Source organism: Petromyzon marinus, chromosome 1 (assembly GCF_048934315.1).
Source record: "Petromyzon marinus isolate PM22_M1 ecotype Great Lakes invasive population chromosome 1, UKy_Petmar_22M1.pri1.0, whole genome shotgun sequence".
Lineage (NCBI taxonomy): Eukaryota > Metazoa > Chordata > Hyperoartia > Petromyzontiformes > Petromyzontidae > Petromyzon > Petromyzon marinus.
This window is the reverse complement of record NC_133667.1, coordinates 18,395,063-18,409,479: the sequence shown is the minus strand read 5'-3', so window position 1 is coordinate 18,409,479 and position 14,417 is coordinate 18,395,063. Positions and strand designations below refer to the sequence as shown.

The 14,417-nt window shown below is 41.3% G+C and overlaps 1 protein-coding gene across 10 annotated transcripts in view; it reads left to right on the top strand.

The window, feature by feature from the left end:
• LOC116947748 (leucine-rich repeat and immunoglobulin-like domain-containing nogo receptor-interacting protein 1) overlaps window positions 1-14,417 on the top strand; it is a 216,156-nt gene that overhangs the window by 163,960 nt on the left and 37,779 nt on the right. For 2 of the 10 annotated variants that reach the window (XM_076065225.1, XM_076065214.1), the window contains exon 4: window positions 222-426. The exons of the other annotated variants lie outside the window; for them this stretch is intronic. The gene's annotated coding sequence lies outside the window, so the exon portion shown is untranslated. The remainder of the gene's footprint in view (window positions 1-221; window positions 427-14,417) is intronic. 10 annotated transcript variants of the gene reach the window in all.

Here is a 14,417-nt window from a genome sequence, read left to right as displayed (position 1 = left end):
TGCAATTTTTTGACGCTATCTCTTTATTTATTTAGGACGCGTGCACAACCATACCAACTCACGCACCTTTGATGAGGGGGACGGCCCATGCCAAGTCGCACGCCTTCGGTGGGAGTGAGGGGGACATTTTCTTTCGCGTTAAAAATGCTATAAAAATACACTAAACGCTGAGCTTAAATCTTCACTGTGTGATGTCCTCCCCCCCACCCCGATGCGTGCAGCTACTAATATATACAGTTGCTAGATGCTACCACTTTGGGCCGTAGATATTACTGCAGAGTGGCCCGGGGAGATCGTGGCTGGCGGGGGGCGGGTCAGGGGTAGCAGCCCAGCCCCAGTCTGCCAAGGTGCCACCTCGGCCAGCTGGACAATCTAGGCGAGGCCGGAGGCTCTGCACAGGACTAGGCCTTACCACGCCACTGTCAGGTGAGTACTTTGTGCCATAGAGTCCATAAATACTGCTGTAGAGTCAGCATGTACTACTGTAGTGATAGCAGGTACGACCACAGTCGGTATGCACTGCTGCAATCATAGCAGGCACCACCACAGTCAGTACACACTGCTGTTCGATTTTTAATAGTAGTTTTGAAATATTTTTTTGGCTCGGTCAACGCCGGGTATATAAGCTAGTTTTATAATAAATATACATTTTTCTACATGAATAATCATCATCCCAGAAACCATGTGAAATATATCACTTCTAGTTCTATAATGGTAAGGCTGGGCAATATTAATATTCATCATCATTCACTGTGATTGACAGTTGGTACATGTCACTGTGGATTTGCAGGTTTTCTCATTGATTCTCCTTACATGATAGCCTCTTTGACTCACTCGACTATTTTTCGTGAGTGCACATTGTAATTCCACATAATTTAACAGTGTTCTATTAATACAGCTTTTGTTCATATACACCGAAGCGCATTGTTTGAATGTGTTTTTATTCAAAGGCAAAATGTAACAGCAGGTTACTTATTGAAGACTGGTTTGTGAGTGCTTTTTTAACATATCAGCTGACTGACAGGAGAATAGTCATGTATGACTGAAATTATTTAAAAGATACTAGCATGGCATCATTTGTCGATGCCCCTCACTCAATTACTGGGATGGAGAGAAGCAAAGAAATGATCCTCTCGAGCGATGTGTCCTGTACGATTTCACTTACATTTCCTAACAGTTAATATATCTCTAATTTTCTTCTCTAAACCATGTGTTCATCTTTCTATCTCCAGCATATATCTCCACATTTCTAATCTGCAGCAGAGTGCAATGTTTACAATGTTATGTCATGGCAGGTGATATGCACTGTTTCAAAACTTTTTTTTAAGGACATCGGTTTGTTGCTTTTAAGTACCACATTAGATGGTCTAAAATAACTTAATTCAGCTCTCACTACTTTGCATTATTTTGATGTATATGAGTCCCATCATTCATAATCTTTGTTTATTATGACTGTCATTAGAAAATCTGAGATGGTTAATAATTTCAGCATGATTCTTTCGGCTTTTATTTCCCTTATACATATTTAGGAAAGTCATTTTGAGAAGAATGTAACAAAATCTTCCGGAATGTGCCCAAGCTTCACAATCTTGAAAACGAAGCAGGTTTGAGCCTGAAACAGTGCTTGTATGGGCAACCACCATACATAATGGGTGTTATAGACTGTGGGGCTACATGGTGGGCAGCAGAGAGCAGTGTGGAATTTTGGTAATGTACTTATATGCTCGTACATATATGCTTCCCGCCTTCACCAAATGGCACTGACCATCGTAGTGAAGTATGGATAAAATAATCCCCATGGGAAGGCAATGGATTGACAAAATGCTGTACATGTACAAGTACAGTATCGCTGTGAACTGTCCTGGCGAGAAGCATATCGCTTTCTCTGAATCTTTGTCCCATTTGTATTGTGATTTTTTTTTACCAAATGTCAAAGTAGCCATTCTGTATTTCTTACACCACATCAATTCCAGACATCCCGCCATCAAATTCACCATGGAAGTGGAGAAAAATAGCAAGCTACCATTCTTGGATGTTCTGTTTGAGAGGAGACCTGATGGCTCATTGGGGCATTCTGTCTACAGGAAACCCACCCACACAGATTCCTACTTGAAGCCTGATTCCCACCACCACCCAGCCCAAAATAATTCTCTCATCAAAACTTTATACCATAGGGCTCATTACATTTCGGACCAACACCACCTGACCAGTGAATTAAAACATGTACACCTGGCCCTCAAAAGGAATGGATACTCTGACTGTACCATCCGCCAAGCTGTTTCTCCCTCCATACAGAAACAACCACTTGATACTCCGGTCAAAACCATCACACTACCATATATAGCAGGCGTTACTAAAAAGATTTCCAAAATTCTAAACAAACACAAGATCCAGGTCCGGTTCAATACAGTACATAAAATTCGTGATCTGATCCCATCCGTGAAGGATGTCATTCCTGACTTACAGTACCCCGGGGTTTACAAATTGAGTTGTACCTGCGGTGATTGCTATATCGGGCAGACGAAGCGACATGTCTCTGACCGAATTCGCGAGCACAAATCAGATTTAAAACACGGCAGAACGAATTCTTCTGCCGTGGCTGATCACTGTTACAACGCTGTGGGTGATCACGATATAATTTTCTCCGATACCAAGGTTCTTTGCAAACCCACATGTTTTTATCAGAGATTTGTTCACGAGGCAATTCAGATCTACAAACACAGACACAATTTCAACCGAGAAGATGGTTTCAAATTAAGCAACCATTGGAAAGATGTTCTAAATCGAACCAAACATTAAACTAATTTTCATTGGTACAGTATATTTTTTCAAGTAGTGGTACCCCAAACTTTCGCAGCACAGGCGGGTGCACTGCCGGTGCCGATCACTGTGCTACACCTTTCATCATGATAAGTCCGCCAATCAAATGCTAATTTTTTCGCTAATTCCTTTGTCAAGGCACCTTAATCCCTCTCACACAGCTTAAAGGTGCACTGCCGTGTGCTACACCTTTCATCATGCTAAGTCCGCCAATCAAATGCTAATATTTACGCTAATTCCTTTGTCAAGGCACCTTAATCCCTTTCACACAGCTTAAAGGTGCACTGCCGCGTGCTACACCTTTCATCATGCTAAGTCCGCCAATCAAATGCTAATTTTTATGCTAATTCCTTTGTCGAGGCACCTTAATCCCTCTCACACAGCTTAAAGGTCGTAGTCTGAGCTTGGCTCTGTTTCACTCCAGTGCAGTCTTCGAGACAGTCTGGTCCCTTCACCTGATGAAGGCCACTTGTGTTGTGGCCGAAACGTCGTGATTTTTGTTGTTTTATTTTTTTACCTATGTGACTTTACCGAATAGAACCAAAGAGTATGGATCCTTGCAGTCACGAAAGCTTCAAATCTAGAATTTTAGAATTTGTTGTAATAATTTATATTTGCTTATCATTAAGTGCTGGAATGGGAAAAGTTTGATGACTGTTTGATTTTCCTACAAATCTATTGCCTTATCATAGTCAGTATAATGATTTGGGGAGTGATAGTGTTTTGGGTAATATTTTTACCTATTTAATTTCAATAGTACGTTCTCTGAAATGTTTAATAATTAAAAATAAATATGGTAGTTGTATGCCATTGTTAAGAAAACATTCTATGTTAAATAAGTTTACATTACTCTCCAATAATTACTGATTAAATGCCTAAAATGTTTGTCAAGATTTTAAAATAGATGCATTGTTCAATGGAAGCCAATGCATGTTTTGATAACTTTAATAATATGCTCATTTTTCTTTATCCTGCAGATTAACCGAGCAGCTGTATTTTTAAACAGCTGCAATTTATATCGAGTTAAGTTAGAAAGACTGTTGTAAATGGTCATGAATGGTAGTTATGACTGATGATGCTTAATGATGAAGGTACCGCGGAAGTCAGACCAAATAATCTGCAAAAATGTTCGTGCGGACAGGGTAAACAGCGGATTATGGGATGAAACAGCCATGAAAACCATTAATATGGAGACAATTTGCGAATTACAGAGGAAGCATGGAACATGATGAGCAGCTAAATTAATACACAATAAATTCGGACTCATTTAAGACGAAGTTTCATTTGAGGAAGTAAAAACGTGTAGATGTTCAGTCTATAAAACAGATCATTTGTGTGTGTGTATGAATGTATGCATCCTATTAGCCTTTCACTGGCCAATATGTTAGATATAATTGTTTTCAAATATGAATAGATCAAGGGTGTACACTTCGTCTTCCACTGATATTTTATAAATGAACATATCAGAAAAGCAATTCCATCAAATACTGTGAACCTCTATAAAATATGTGAGTGGAATAACTTTAATGAACCTTCATTATTAAACAACCAATAAACGTCTACTAACCACCGTTTCTTAGTCCGCATAACCCGCATTCTCACTACTGCTATCACTATAGTAACTCGAGGTATCGCTGCCACTCCAAGGCCATCAGCTTCGCTGATCCTGGCCAAACAATCACTTTTCCACACATTCTTGCACTAACTTTCTTGCATATTCTCGGATGTGCTCTCAGCCCACTTCTTCACTTACTCTTGGCCACTCCTTGTTCTACTGCAATCTCCAGCCCCATCTTGCGCACACTCGCAATCTGTGTTAGATCGTGCCTTATATCGCCCCAATTGCAAGAAATCCCTTTTGATTCACTCATTTGCATAGCCATTAGGGCCGGAATTTAGATTCCTGCACCCCTTGCTATCTCTCACCTGATTGGCTCCTCTTGGATCCTATCCTCCGAATAACTATGCTTCCTTCTCGCTACTTCACATCTTTACCTTAATTGGACAGCATTTGGATCCTTTCCATTTAACACAACTCCTCACTCATGTGCTGCAGAACTTTGTAGGTCATGCACGGCAACCTTTATCTTTCACCCTTCACCCTGCATTTCGTTGGCTGTGAGATCTCCTTCTGCCTATACCCACGCAACACACCACCACTGCATCATCCGCCCCTCAACCACATCATTTTCATAATCCAACCTTCAATACTCGGTCACAACAAATGTATGTGTGCATACTGAGGGCAGTGGTTAGAACTGAGAACCCAGCAATTTAAGTTAAATTCCAGGTCACAGCTAATGTCATTCGTGATTGACATTTGAACAGGTTCCAGCCCCTCGGTTGACTCATTATTAAATGAATACCTGCTGTGGTGTGTAAACATGAGCACTTAGGAAACAAATGCAGCCATGCATGGTGTTGGATACACCACCACCTTGTGTGCTATGCTGGCCTTAATTGCTTATGTCACTTACCTCAACAATATAATCAAGTTTCGATTTAAAGCTTTCGTGACTGCAATGATTCATCTTCTTTGGTTCTTTCAGTAAAGTCACGTAGAATGAGAATATTATTGTGTTATTTTATTTTATCAATTTATTATTTTATTCTCATTCTACGTGACTTTACTGAAAGAACCAAAGAAGATGAATATAATCAAGCCTCAACGAGAGTTCTTTGTATCCGCATAGTATGTGCAAAGCGGTCACGCAGCAGTTAGCGCACTGCACTACGAACCCAGCAATCGGAATGTAATTCTTCACCATGGCTAACATTAGTGGCAAGTGATATATTAAGTGGTACTGAGCCTCCGCTAGGTTGACTCTGCTTTAAAATAAGTATCAGGTGAGGTTTATGAACATGGTGCTTCTCACAACACCCCCTTGTGCACTGTTCTGGACTTTATAGATGCGAGCAGTACTAATAGTCTATATATGCAATACAGGAGATGTTTGTCTTTGTATAGCTTGCACAGAGGTCAGTATTAACTGTAATCCCGGATTGATACATGAGAAAGAAGATAGACACGTAATATTATGTTTGTGACAGCAGTTCAGTTTCACTCCACTGCTGCAGTTCTCTCAACCCACTTGCTCGTGGATTCAGCAATGTTCCAAGGTTATCCATTGCTATAAATAACAAATAAGCTGTTGCGGAATGTATCGGAAGGGAAGGAACCATTGAAATACATATCTAAATCTGTAATAATATATTAATTATGAATCATAATACAATCATCTGTGTGTGCATGTGTGTGAGGGGGTTCAGAGTCTGATTAATTGACTTTGTCCATAGGCTGGATTGATTACCAATTCCATGATGCCCACTGAAGAATCCCCTTGTCCCTCGCCTAACTTTAGATTGGTTTCTGCAACCAGTTAAAAATGTGGATCCAGCCATTATTGTCAGTAAATCGAGTCTAACATGTGTTCATGAATGAGTGAAATTATTTTTTATGGTAACCTTTCCCCAGAAGATTTACATTAAAATGGAAAATGTTCCCTTCGTTAATTTGGCCTCAGATGTAACTTTTTGAAACAATCATGATTCATCAACTTTATTTCTGTACATTTCAAAAGTAGCCTTCCCAGCACTATCAATATAAACTGTGATAATTATTTGAATCAGTTAGAAATCAAGGTTACAATTAATTAATACATCACAAAATGGATGTGAATTGGAACAGGTACTCTTCATTACATGCCGTGGGTATTTTAAAATTAAACAATGGATTTTTCTGACCATATTGACAGTTTGTACAGGGGACACGAGGGAAAACTGCAATGGGATTCCAGTATTGAAATGGAAAATGTGTCAACAGTGTCATGTTATGTAGTTGGCTACTTCAGAAATTAATTCCTTGTCCATCATATGAGATGTAAGTGTGGCCAAGCTCCATGCTGTCAATACTTTTTTATGCTCCTCTGGTTTTAGTGATCAACCAAGCAAACCCCTGAACTTTCATCGATAACATCCCAATAGATTTAGTCCCATCAATTATCTTGTGCATTCTTATTTTTTGTTACATGAAATGTTGAATTAAACATTTACATGTTCTTGCAATTTCATCCTATTATGTGGGTCTTTCGGTAAAGTCACGTATATAGATATGTTCAAAGAAAATAACCTATCTCCGTGACTTAACCGAAAGACCCAAAGAATATGAATTCCTGCAGTCACGAAAGCTTTAATTCAAGATTTAATTTCATAGTAATTAACACGAGGGGAGATTATAGTGCAGAAAACTACAAATATAGATAATGCTTTACCATGTGTTTGACACAAATAGAGTTAATATTCCTTGTATAAAACACATGGCATGGAAACACGTGTTTTATTGGCTCAGAGTATTACTGCTGTACTGTATATGTGACAAATCACACCATTCGTAATCCACAGGCTAATACATGGTTGTCATGATCTATGAGTGCATAAAAGCCACCTGCAATTATATCAGCATCAATAATTATGTAAGTATGTATAAATATAAACCACCGTTGTGTGTGCCTTGCACAACATGGTACACAATATAATTTATTACATTTCTCAGAGTTGCCACTGGCACTGCATACGTGAGTGTACTGGAGAGATTAGCATTCAACTATACAATTAAATCCTATCAGTACTGCATTCAGCTGACACAATCAGGATGATAAATACTCTTCATGTACCTTGTGTTTGAGCCATCCATTCACAAGTCTTGTTCCAGAGTAAAAAAATGTAGCAACAACATAAAATTTGTGCAGTGACATTAAATGGGTCACCATGGAGCATAGCACTGATTGCTGTCAGAGAAAGGGATCTGCGATTGCAGCAGCCCTGTCTGTCAGCAGGTCACGTGATAGGCAGAGAGAGAGGGATGTAGGGCAAAGGTGATAAGAGGCGGCACGTGAGGTAAGCCCGGGAACCCACTAGCAGGTTCTAGAAAGGGGGCGTGGCCGGGGGCGGAGCAAGGCCACGCTCGGAGGATAAAAGGGGACTCCGGGCGAAGTTTCGGGGTTGTTGCTTGGAGTGGAATAATCTCGGGCTGCTCGAGTCTTCGTCACCATCTTCACCTTCTTGGCGTTATTAGTCAGGCAGTCTGTTTCTGTTAGCTGTTCTGACTGAAAGTGTAGTTACCCCTTGTACCCTGTGAAGACTATAATAAATAGAGTGGCTCCTATTCCGAGTGTCTTTGGGTGTATCACTGCATTTGTATTCTTATGGGTACTGCATAACTTCCACAATCACAATCGCCGGTTTTAATTCGCTTAGCACATTCCACAAAATAATAACATAACATGGTAATAAAATTATTTTTGAAAAGATTTGGAATAATAATAATCTATAATGCTGCCCATCCAATTCCACAATATTGGGCACACCTGTTAGCACAATCCCTCTTATTGGGCACACATATTATAAGTGTTGGCTTTGCAGGCAGGATTTATAGAACAGTGCAGGGTTGGCCCAGGTAACGTTCAACAAAAGTGTCCTTTCTCACTGGTCGTGCCATGTGCTGTAAACGTAAGTTCTCTCACCCCATTATATATCAGTGAATGCAGGGGGTGGCTGTGCTAGCAGTTCATGGGAGGGGATTACTGTGATACAGGCATAATGGATTATTCATACAGTGGTCATTGACACACTCTGATAAAATAATGAGAACTATAACTATAGAACACCATTATAATGCTCAGCACTTGCTTTGCTAAGGCATTACATAGCCATTCAATATATTTAATGAGTACTTACAGACAGGGGCTCCTCACTCCCTACCTTCAGAGGCGAAGGGGGAGGGGGCTAGGGGATGGAGCCCATGCTCTCGACCACTCGCCACCATTTCCTGATTGTTAAAAAGTTACCTGCCCTACGCGAAATGGGAACTTTAAACAACTTAGCTTTTAAGTGAATAACTAACAGGTATGTAATGGTAAAGCTCTAAATTTTGAGTCTGAAGTGTGTCAACACACTAGGAAGTTAGCGATGACACTTTTAAGGGTCCGCAGGCACGTTTCTTATCAATTTTGTTTCAGATTAATGTTTTTTAAGCACCCTTTTATACCTCTCACACTTGCGTGTATACACGTTGCCATCTCTGCTTATTAATTAATTAGAGATTCCTTATGCGTCGTCTTGCCATGTGTTTCCACTACCTCGGGTACAATCAGATCGTGGAGGATTACGTTAATGCAGCGCATTGCCTGCGAAAGATTGAGAAGAGAGAGTATGGAGAGTGTAAATCAAGCAGTCCCCAAGTCAATCAAAAGGAGTATCCCTGGACTAACATATATTGTACAAGATCCTATCATGGTTACCTCTGGTTGATGGAACTATGATGAGGTGCAAACTGCCAACTAACATTCAGTGACAAGAGGAGCCACTGATCTTACTGCCCAGTTATGAGAAAGGGCAGAAAAAACAAAGTAAGAAAATTTTCCACACAGCGGCTATAGTCATGAAAGCTGACACCTGTGATAGGCTGGTGCCAAATTCAACGCAAAAGCCAATAGCATGGATTTACAGGATATGCGCCTGTGCATTATGACCCGTTATTCCTTTAAAGTGGGCAAGACAACCTAGAGGCCGGGCCTCCAAGGGCTCTCAGCCCGTCCCTTTTAAACAGTGGAAGGGGGTGGGGGGTTGGGGGGTGATGTATGGGTTACTTACCCACCTTAGAGGCTAAATCAGTACCGAATGTGCAGGAGGGTCGAAGTGGAATCACTGGCGTCCATTTCTAAAGTCATCCGTATCAGAGATTGGCTGGTGTCAGTAGACCTCAAGGACGCATAACTACATCTGCGTGTAAAATGGCAGGAACACAGGGTTCCTGAGGTTCAGTACCTTTGGAGATCATTGGAAATTTCAGATCTTGCCGTTTAGCCAATCAGCCTCTCCGAGGGTCTTCACGAAGGTCCTAATAATAGTTGTTACCCATCCAAGAGCCAGAGGCAAACACGTGTATACATACCTGGATAACTTACTATCAAGGGCACTAGAGGAATCTGTCTCAGAAGAGGTATTGGTGCTTCAGGAACAGCCAGAATTGCAGCCACGTTCCATAGCGGAGGCTCTAAATACCTGAGTGTCATGCTCAGCAGAACTCTTGTTTGGGATTTCATTGCTGGTCTCAGGAAACAGAGTCCAAAAAAGGAAATTCCGAATAGTATGAGGCTACAGTGGACCAGGTGACACACGCCGACACTTTAGTAGTTACAATGTGTTCCGAGTGGTGGTTGACCTTAAGTAACTATTTAACTTTTTACCACGTAAGACCCATATACCTATATAGCTCTTTTCAGAGTTGACAAGGCCACAAATGATAGCTCAACGAAGTGGCTTATTTGGACATGTATGGTAGCTAAGTACACTAAATGCATGTTTCTAAATGAGGAGGGAAAAACTGGAGGACCAAGAGAAAAAGCCACACGACCACGGGGAGAACATGCAAACTCTAAATATACAGGTGTCAGGGTTGGGATCGAACCCACGACCTCCTATATACCAGGCAAGGTAGTTAATGTCTCACCACCGTGGCACCCATTTTACCCAGCCGGAGAGCGAGGTCCCCCCTGGGGTTCTTTTAGGCGCAAGTGGTCCTGGAAATGGATTCCAGCCTAAGGGGCTTTGGAGCGTGCTGCCAGAGCTAGGCCCTGCAAGGGCAGTGGTCCCAAGCAGAAGCAAAGGCGAGTATAAACTTCCTGGAGCTCATAACCATAAGTCTGGTGCTACAGTGGCTCAAGGAACTAGTGTCCAGGAATGATATCCTAGATTCGCCATGACATTGTCACAGCAGTCACCAAGCTAAAGAGAGATTACCAAGGTTCGACAAGCTGATGCAGAAGTCGTAATCCCTCTTATCCTGGGTAGAAAGTAACAAGGTGAGGCTGTTAGCACGCCATCTGGCAGGAGTCGACATCCAGACAGTGGACTGGCTGAGGCAGCAGAGACTCGACCACAGAGAGTGTGCGCTACATCCCCAGGTATTCGACCAGATGGCCCAGAGATTTAGAAGGCCAAACGTGGACTGGCCCGCCAATATAGAGAATGCCAAACTGAAGTAGTTTGCATCCAGGTTCCAGAATTGGGTTACCTGCCTAGCTGCTGCTCTATCATGCATTTGGGCCAGCGGCTCTGGTTACTTCTTTCCCCCGTTTACCTTGCGCCTCAAGCTTCTGGAAAGGATCAGCAGAGAACAGACTCGGGGGTGCTCATCAGCCCAAAATGGCCCAGGATGTCGTGATTCTCAGACCTACAGGCACTGCTCCAGGGTGAAGCCTGGTAGCTCCGAATGAGACCAGAACTACTCAGTCAGAGGGGAATCTGGTGACAGACCCTGCTGGCAATGCCACTGACAGCATAGCAGTTGAGAGGTCAAGATCACCAATTTAGATCTGGGCATGGAGGTCTAGGACCTACTTCTAAAATCCAGACATGGGTCTATGTGGCGAGTATACAATTCGTACTGGGAAGTGTTCTGCAAATGGTGCAGTGATAGGCAGCTGGACCCAGTCTCCTGCAGTGTACAGGCAGTGGTGCGGTACCTAATGGATGCCTTTAAATCTCACTTGTCAGTGAGTGCTTCACCCATTTCGGTGCTCCACGAGGAGTTAGGCAGGAGCCCATTTTGCTCAAATGAGCTAGTCTCCAGGCTTCTGGCAGCAATGAAATAATCACCCTGTAGATTCAGGTGTTGCCCCATGTAATCTGCACATGGTACTGAATGTATTATGTAAACCACCCTTTGAACCATTAGCTACTTGCTCGGAGAGACTGCTAACTCTTTATGACAGTCTTCCTGGTGGCCGTCACCTCTTCCAGGAGTACAAATTGCATTAATATTAAGTGCAAAATGTGATGCATTCGCAAAGTTTCCCAAGTGATGGGCACTGGAATGGTATTCTAATGTACATGATCGGAGCATGTCAGTGACCACTAATGAAACCCATATTTAAGTCCTAAAATAGTGTGTATAACTGTGTGCACTAAGTTATCCGTTGATACCCGTGACATCTCCAAGGTATGAAGTTGGATGTATGAGGAACTTTTGTAGAAAAGTTGTGGTTGCGATGTACTGTACATGCTGGTGTATCAGTGATTTGGAACAAAGTGTGGCCTGGATTGTAGTGCAAAAGAGGTATGGACAAAAATGGTTGGGCAGAGGGGGAATTTATTTGCAGACTTGTAAGAATATGTTTTAAATCTACTGAGGCAAATTTTACATATGAAAATATAAGACACATGAATATGGTAATGATAATAAAATTACAATATTTGTTGTCTTAATTTCTCAATGTGCTTAACTAAAATATTTTCCAGATGAGGGGGATGATTTCCCACATGTCAGACTTAACAGAAGGAAAAAACGGAAAGCTCCCATTCCAGATGAAAATGATGGACATCTTTAGACATCACCAAAACAGTAAAACCAGCTGTTGAATCAAAATTAGTAGATATTTTTACTAAATGTTAACACAGAAATGAAATACTCCAATGTGCAATAATGTCTCGATCATTATTTTATACAAAAGGGAAAAAGAACTTTTTATGTGACGCATTACATAACCATTAGCATTTTATTGTATGTATATAAATTGTTCGTAACAATCAAATATAACTGAATTAAAGAAAACAATTTGGCCAACTAACCATGTAAGGTCAATTAGAATACGTTTTTATTTCATTCAAATATCATTCACATCATAGAAAAAATACGTGCATATAAAATACCACAATTCCAGTCTTATAGGCTCTGAAAAGGTGTTTGATTCATCAAAGGTCTCCCAAACCAAGGCCCTAAAAATATAACTTATTAAACCAATTTATAAAGATGGAATAACTTCTTTGAAATTTCCTTTAAAAAATGCAAATCAAATGGCAAGGATATAGCTTTTTACCAAGGCTTTTCACAGTGATGTCCGCAAATTATCGGAGGAAAATGCATACATATAAATGGAAAATTTGCTAACCATTCTGGTGACACTGTAATCATAACAAGCAATGGAAATTAATTACAGGAAATGCTGGACGAACTTTAGGAAGTCTGCAAAGTTGTATCAAAGAAAAATGAGCAACAAAAGTCACGCACAAAAGTGAACTGAACAAAATAAATGAATTGCTGAAGAATGTAAGCTGGAAAGCATAACGGAGTAATTTTGTTAAGGAATTTAAAGCAGACTGGGATCAGAATTATGAAATAAAGAGACAAGCAAGAGCAGGTTGGAGTCTATAAAAAAAAAACATCATAATTAAAAGCCATTTCCCAATCAAACTAAAATTTGAAAAAGGTGTTCTGCCTGGATTTCTGGTTCGATTTCTGCCTGAATTCCTGACGGGTATGAGCCGAAGTATTCGTGCATGGTGGTGACATCACCACACACACAGCGTTGAGCTGGTTTTCATTCTGCTGACGTCACACATCCCCCCCCCTCTATCCCAGCCGTATATCCCTCGCAAATGTGATCAAGTAGATAGATGAGGGAGGTAAGGGAAGCAGATAGAGGAGGGAAATAGAGGAGCAAGGAAGAGACAAAGAGGAGAGGAGAGTGGTGGGGAGAGAGTAAAAGAGCATGAAACGGAGATGAAAGACAAGACAATTGAAAGAGGAGAGTGAGGGAAAGCGACAAGCAGAGGGAGAGGTGAGAGACATTGAGACGGGAAAGGCAGAAGTGGGAATAAGGAGGGCGAGGGTGACAGAAACGGAGAGAGCGATAGAGGGAGGGAAGTGGGTGAGACAGTGGAGGGATGAGAGGAAAATAAAGGGAGGAAGAGGTAGAAGAGGGGACAATAATAGAGAAACAGATATAAACAGATACAATCAAAATTTGAGACAAATTGGGATATGCAGCACATCGAAGACAAGATAAAAGTGGTGAGAGACAGGGCTCTAAGATTAAAGTTTCGCTGTCTGGCTGGCTGTGAGGGACGGACGGAAGGACAGTCACATCCAAAGGGCGTGTGGAATGCCAGTGGCCCTAAAGAATAAAGATTTCAAACGGTGCATATGACCTGCTGTGACATGGATTGGAATCATGGACACCAACAATAAATGGAACAAAAGCTAAAAAGTATCGAAAGAAGCATAGAGAGATGCATGCTGTGAGTCACGCTTAAACACAAAAAGACGAACACATGGCCCAGAGAACAAACTGTAGACATCACATTGTCTGTTTGAGGAAAGCACGTGGGCTTGGGCAGGACATATCACAAGATGAAACAATAAATGATGGGGGAGACTGGTGCTGAATGGCAGCTAAAGGAGAGAATATGCCCAAGAGAAAAACCACTGCAGAGAGTGAGCCATGCTATGAGTTTTATAATTTGAACAAAATTAAGCATGGCAATGCAAGACCATGAGGTATGGTGACAGTCGCGAGACCTTATCCAGCAGGGGATAAACATTGGCTGATGATGAGCATGAAAAACAACAAATTAATGTGCATTGAAATGTGTTTTTAATCTTAAATGCTACAGGTCCACTCGGTTAACATGCATTTTGTCAGCAATAGCTGGAACAATGTTGAAGCAGAAGAACATAAGATGACAGGGCATCAGGCATGCTGCGAAATAGTGTTTAACTGTTAGATATATTTCAATGACTTGTCTCCTAGCCAGTT